The sequence below is a fragment of the Numida meleagris genome, chromosome 2, assembly GCF_002078875.1.
Source record: "Numida meleagris isolate 19003 breed g44 Domestic line chromosome 2, NumMel1.0, whole genome shotgun sequence".
Lineage (NCBI taxonomy): Eukaryota > Metazoa > Chordata > Aves > Galliformes > Numididae > Numida > Numida meleagris.
Genome location: NC_034410.1, coordinates 41,670,128 through 41,677,006, shown reverse-complemented (window position 1 = coordinate 41,677,006; position 6,879 = coordinate 41,670,128). Strand labels below are relative to the sequence as shown.

At 38.9% G+C, this 6,879-nt stretch overlaps 1 protein-coding gene across 1 annotated transcript in view; it reads right to left on the bottom strand.

Moving 5' to 3' along the window:
- ATP2C1 (ATPase secretory pathway Ca2+ transporting 1) overlaps positions 1-6,629 on the bottom strand; it is an 81,024-nt gene extending 74,395 nt beyond the window's left edge. The window contains exon 1 of the mRNA XM_021389348.1: positions 6,384-6,629. The gene's annotated coding sequence lies outside the window, so the exon portion shown is untranslated. The remainder of the gene's footprint in view (positions 1-6,383) is intronic.

The window sequence follows — 6,879 nt, the reverse complement described above, 5'->3', positions numbered from 1 at the left end:
CCTTATACATTTCTGTGAAACAGAAGGAGAGTTGATAGTTGTATTACAAGTTATGTCATGAGAAAATCTGATTTCTCTTTGTAGGCCCCAGAGTTTTCCTTAAGCAATTTACAAGAGCAATAGCGCTTGCAATAGCTGCTACCAGAAGCACAAAGAATTGACTGAGCAGAACAGGCACTTCCTGGATACTTCCACCAGCTTCCAGCAATCTGCAGATCAAGAACTTCCTGCACCAGAAGTGGTGCCATAGATATAACAGCCCAGATGATTTTTCCTTGCATAGATTTATGTTATTCCTGTAAAAGTCCATACAAACACTTGGCACCCATGACATGTGATAGCAATGATTTATACTACTTAGCATTCCTCCATCTCTCAAATTTCCTTATGAATCAATCTGAGTTCCTTGAAAAAGCAAATTTTTATATACATTTATGTAGATAAATGACTGCTGACTTCTTATGGGTAACTGAGATCAGGCCTTGATCTGGTACATCTATAGGACTATCAGTTGATTTGAATGCTTTGCTACTACCACACATGCAAATATCACATTTCAGGCTCTGAGATACAAATAAAAGGGTTCTTGGAAATAAATGATATGATGCTTTTAGTTTTTGTAAAATCTGACAGCCAAAACATTGAGCAGATAAAAGCAAAAGTAAAGGGAATAATGAAGGAGAAATTTTATTATGAAGGGATACCAGCAAGGACTAAATGAGCAGGGTGGTCATAGAGTCAGCACCATTTATCACTGCAGAAAGACTCAGCATTCCCTTTGCAACCTTCTGTTTCTATGGAAAAGTCATTCTGTTAGCTTTCTACCCATTATGATAAAGATGACACAGTGATTATACACAAATACCATTTCCAAATATAATCATGCTCTCATGATAGAGAAACAGTACACAGTTTACCAGTCAGAAAATATTTAAGGTATGGTTGAAACAAAATTATCTTATTGATACTGTATATGGGCTACTCAGTACAGCATATAACTGGGAAATGCTCAGTCACTCTATGGATTATACAGAAAGTTTGAGAAGTAATGTTGCAGTACTAAGACAGATAAGTATATCAACAGATTATAATTTCCTGCTGGCACCAAATGCGGGCAATTTTTTTTCCTGTTTCTCTGCAATGGGAATGTACTCACGTGGGATTATGACACTGTACCCTTATACCTCTGTTACATTGCCTTTTGAAGTGCAGAAAAACTTGCCCCAGCCTTGAATATTTTTTCTTTGGTCAGTATGCATTAGATTGACGGAGTGGTTTTCAAACTCAGCTTTCTGGTATGCTTGCTGCCAAAGCTAGCTGGGCGTATGTGCTGTACGGCCCAGCTAAATGCTTATCTTGCAGCACACTTCCAGCCTATCCTTGAGTTGCTCCAAGCAGCTTCAAGGTATTGATGCTTCCCAACATCTTGGAAGATAAGTCACCCTCTTCCCTAATTGCCATCAGCTCATGCCAGTAGTGTTCTACTGGCTTTGAAGTAGTGATGAAAAAGGAAACTTTTGTTCTCCTCATGCCTCCACATTCTTTTATTTCTCTTTTTCCTTCTTTTTCTTTTTTTCATTGAAATATCTATTTAAGATATGTGCATGGAACAACCAACGTACTGAATACTCTTGAGCTGCTGTGATTGTTGGGTGGGGGGTAGAAGGAGGTATGTTCCATGCTTTCAGGAGAACACTTAATAACCAGGTTTCTCATGGGGTTAATTTCGTCTTAACTGTAGTTAAAAACGCATCTCACCTTCCCATGTTTTTCTATTTTAAGCCCATCTTCAGCATCTGGATCATTCTATCACACCATAGATGCTTACAGTGCATGTGTAAGACATAACTCTATACTCCTTTCGTTCATTTTTCCAGGGCATTCCATGAAATAACGTGATTACGTTACCCTGTGATTTACTACTGCTCCCTTTTGCTTCTCATATCTCTCCACTGCAGAATGCAGTAAGCTAACCTTCTGCTCTGTTGTCTCAATGCAATTTCCCTTATCAACTCATGGGAGCTAAGTCCATATCTTCTCCATAAGACTCTGATTCTGCTTTAAATAACAATATTCAGATTGACTTTACGAAAAGTGCACTGTGCTCCCTGCTGTCAATACAATTTGGTTCTGTAAATAGATGTATTATGATATTCCTAGTAGAAAATTATTAACAGTGCAAGAAAACAACATTTGCCTGAACTGTCAATTGTCCACCTGGGAAGCCTGAATATCAGAAACATCTGTATTTATTTTTATACTATATCACAATTTGATTCAAAAGTACTGTTATTTCATTCCTTTGATTAAATGGGCACAGAGAGTGCCTGTTAATGGAAATTAAATAATGTACTGTATGAGAGAGGAGAAGATTGCTGGGATAGAAATAAATACTTCTGGTAAAAAGGAAAACAGTCTTTAATATCCATTTTTGTGTGTCAGGTAGAGTATTCATATGTAATTTACCCGATGCATTTGCAGGTAGTTCTCACAAGACATGAAGCTGAGGCAGCTGGAAACATAGACCAAAATCCCAGCTAAGGGTAAGAGGTTCCTTAAGGCCCAATACCCAGTTAGTCTGTTACAGCCACTATGATGCAGTGTACATTGGTATTCCATTAAGTGGATTTTACCACCACTGATTCATTGCATCATGATGACAGAATAGCCATATATAAAAACTCTTCTTGTCCTCTGGCCTAGATTCTAACTTAAAACTGTTAAAGGTTTGGTAACAGATCTACTTCAGCATTTTCTGAATATGGTGCAGGCAGAAGAGAAATGTTTGTCTCTCAAACTTATTACCTAGACATTTACTCTTCTGATTGCCTCCCCATCTTCCTGGTAAATAGCCACGCTGTAATCACAAAATGGTTGCAATATCATACAAAACTGCAGTGTTCTAATGCTCTAATAAATAGTTGTAAGTTGCATCCATTACCAAACATTTTAACTAAATCTTTCAAAATATCTAGTATTAAATTACAGGATGCACTTAATTCCATCTTTTAGCTACTTGCTAACGCTGCAAAACTACCTCATGTATTTTGTCCAGTGATGAGCTCATATATAGAGGTAGCACAGATGAAACACATTTATATGAATAAGGTTGACTGTATGTGTTTTCCACAAAAAGTATGAAAACAAAGTCTTACCTCCATTCTTAGATTCAGCTGTGACCTTCCCTACCACGAGCTAAAGGAACACTAGAGGCAAAATAGGCATTTCACAAGAGCACTGCATATGCTGCACCTTTTCTGCAAATGAAAAGCTTTAGTTTCTACAGCTGACATTGCAGCACCATTGCAAAACCACAATACTGAATTTTAAAAATATCATTAAAGTTCAAACAAGGGATTTCAGAGGACAATGTCCAGTGAAGAAATTCTGATGTGAATCCAGAATACCTTCAATGATGTCATGCCAGGGTTTACCCTGGGATACTATAAAATGCCATTTATTAATGTGGCTACATGTTCAAAAAAAGACACTGATACTTGTGTTACCACTGACAAGGTCACAAAATACTCATTAAAAATATCACTTATAATGCCATGCTTTTTTCAGTCAAGCAGCAGCACTGAGAACTGAAGTGCTGCTGTCTTAGTGCCTTTTCCGTACTAAAATGGCTGCAGTGAACAAAGACTGATAATGCTCGCATACTCTTTCATAGAATCAAAGAATCATAGAATGGCTTGGGTTGGACAGGACCTCAAGGATCATCAAGTTCCAACCCCTCTGCAACAGACAGGGTTGCCAGCCGATAGATCAAGTACTAGATCAGATTGCCCAGGGCCCCACCCAACCTGGCCTTGAAAACCTCCATGGACGGGGCACCCACAACCTCTCTGGGCAGCCTGTTACAGCACCTCACCACTCCCTCAGTAAAAACCTTCCCCTTGACATCTAATCTAAATTTCCCCTCCTTTCATTTAAAACTATTCCCCCTTGTCCCATCACTATCCCGCCATGCAAAAAGTTGATTTCCCTCATGTTTATAAGCTCTCCTTAAATACTGGAAGGCCTCAGTGATTTCTCCCTGCAGCCTTCTCTTCTCCAGGCTGAACAAGCCCAGTTCCTTCAGCCTATCTTCACAGGTGCTCCAGCCCTCTGATCATCTTCGTGGCCCTCCACTGGGCCCTCTCCAAAAGCTCAGCATCTTTCCTGTGCTGGGAGCCTCAGACTTGGATGCAGTACTGAAGATGGGGCCTAATGAGGGCAGAATAGAGGGGGAAAATCACCTCCTTTTCAGCCAAAGGGCAATTCAAATTTTTCACCATAAATATCATTTCCTCAATCACACAATTGTCCTAATACATCATTTCTGTCAGGTGAACATAGCAAACACAGACTATCCTTTATAGCAAGGTGTCATAAAGAAATACTGTTTACACAGAGAGTAATTTAGACTGGGATGAAAAACCGAAATTCCCAAGCTAGAAAAATAACTTTTCAAGTAATCATGGGCATATGGTCTCTACTGCCAGGGAAGTCACTCTGAAACTGCATTCCTCCCTCTTCAGCATGAAATTCTGACTGTACTGAAGATAAAGGGAATGCCCTCATTGATTCTACTGAAAGAAAATTTTCAGCCTATTCTTGTTAAAGCATTAATTTAGAAGAGCATTTACCAAGTTACTCCACTAACAGGTTCCCCTCTGAGCTTGAGGTCAGGTTTGGAGCACTTCACCCCCACTTCACCTACGGTCCCCAGATAAAGGTCAGAGATTCCATCTGAAGCAGCAGAGCTGTTGATAAATATCAATATTTTGTGATCAAAAATTTAGCCCGGTATTAAAAAAGTGGTCTTGCTTCCAGTGAAATGAGTTGCCATCTCATTTCATGAGATGAGGGGCTAAGGTTAGAACACCTACCACCTCTGTAACTACTCCTGAATTTTTCTAAATCTTCTCAAATTCCCTGACTAGTTTAAAGCCTTAAACTTCTACTAGATAACACAAGCAACAGGTTGGGCAAATCAATTTTAGTATGCATCACGGCAAATTCCACTGAGAGCTTTATCAGCTGCTTAAAAATGCCTGAGGAGAAGGTTGATAAAAACAGCTAAGCAGAAAGATTAAATATATTCCCCATGCTGACATTCATATTGACTCAGAGCTCACAAAAACGTCATGAAGTATTAGTTGCAAAGCAGTATCCATCCAACCTGGTCTTTAAACGGATTACATGTCAATCTGTCAATCAGGACCTTTCATCAGAAATAAAACACATAGACGTGAGAATGTATAGACAATTCCCTTGCCTCAAAATGTGTTACTTTTACAGACACTACACACAACTACTACATGAAAGGTCACAGAAAGAATGATATTTGAATGAATGGGCTGCAGATTGCAGCAATAAACATTTATGTTTGTCCTGGTAGCTTATTACGCTGTGTGCCAAAGGCCAGAGGAACACAGAAGAAGGTCTCATATTCCCACTCTTACTAGTCTGCAGTGAATGGCACAAGTAGGATGCCTGGTAACATCTGTTTGCAAACACGTACATATCAGTTGAAAAGTAAATGGATAGAAAGGCTCTGTAGAAGTTACCTACTTCAATGCTTCTCAAGGGTTTTTTACCACTTGCTCATCACATCTTTAGATGGCACATTCACTGAACAACTAAAAAAAATCCTGTTAGCAGAACATAGAGAAAAATATAAGTAAAGAAATGAATAAACATAATGGTCAATGAATATAAACAATCCCATTTCAGGTTGTTTGCTTATATGAGAAAAAAGTATGGCAAAATCTGATATATTTTTCTCTGCTTGAAGTTTGGCTTTTTCTTCCAGTTAGAAAGTCTGAGAAACAATGGTATAGCCTATTGTTCTAACCTAAACTTCATGTTGATCATTTCTCATTGTTTTTGTTTGCTCTGAACTCAAAGAGTTCCACTGATGGACATCCTGCAACTTCCATGAGCAATGCTCAGACCAAGCTAGTGTTCTGCTGACAAGTAATCTGTCGGTCAGAATGTGGCTCCTGTGATTCACCCATTTAGCAGTTTCTTAAGAAAATGAAAAAAAGAATATAAAAACCATGTATGTTTCATACACTCTTTCATTCTTTTCTGCAAAAGAACTTTAATTTGCAGAGAGGAATTAACAAAGATTAAAATCTAAACATAAAGGAATGAAACATTGAAAATCATTGGTCCTTGAGACAATTTTAATGACCTTACTCAACTCTGCCCTGAAAGTCTACAAAAATGATGTGGTGCTAGGAAGTTAAATCACACAGGGACTAGCATGATTTAATACTATGGCATTCTGAGATACTACGATACTATCCTTTCACATTTGCAGCTTTTGGATCAGATCTTTATTTATTTACAGGAACTGAAAAGAAGTTTTGCAGTATTATTCCAGTACCTACCTGTAGATAGCAGAGAAAAATGACTGTTACAGCTGCACAGCTGGCTAAACCTGTTCGGAAAAGGCTCGGCGTAGGAGGAGGAGTGATGCTGTACCTCAGGAATTAGGGATCACACGTTCCTGTTATTAGCACATGAAAATGTGCAGAAAAATATTACAAAACCTGCCTTCAGCTCTGTAAGAGTGAGCCAACGTGTCCCATCCGGCATGCCAGGCCCACACCAGGACACGTGTGCTGCAGATTAGGTACTGCCATGAAGTGCAAATAAAGGTGTGGTATGTGGGAGGTAGGCGCTGTCAGCGAAAATGCAATTTGCTCTACGGTAGGACTGTTCCTTGGGAAATCTCTAACAATGTAACAAAAGCAGCATAAATGGTCATCTCTGGGACAAATTCTGTGCTATGAAACCAAATCTCTTACACTCCAGAGAATACAGCTCATCCTGTCTGATTACCTGAGAAAGTCAATCACCTTTTTTTACCGAATTGTCAAAATC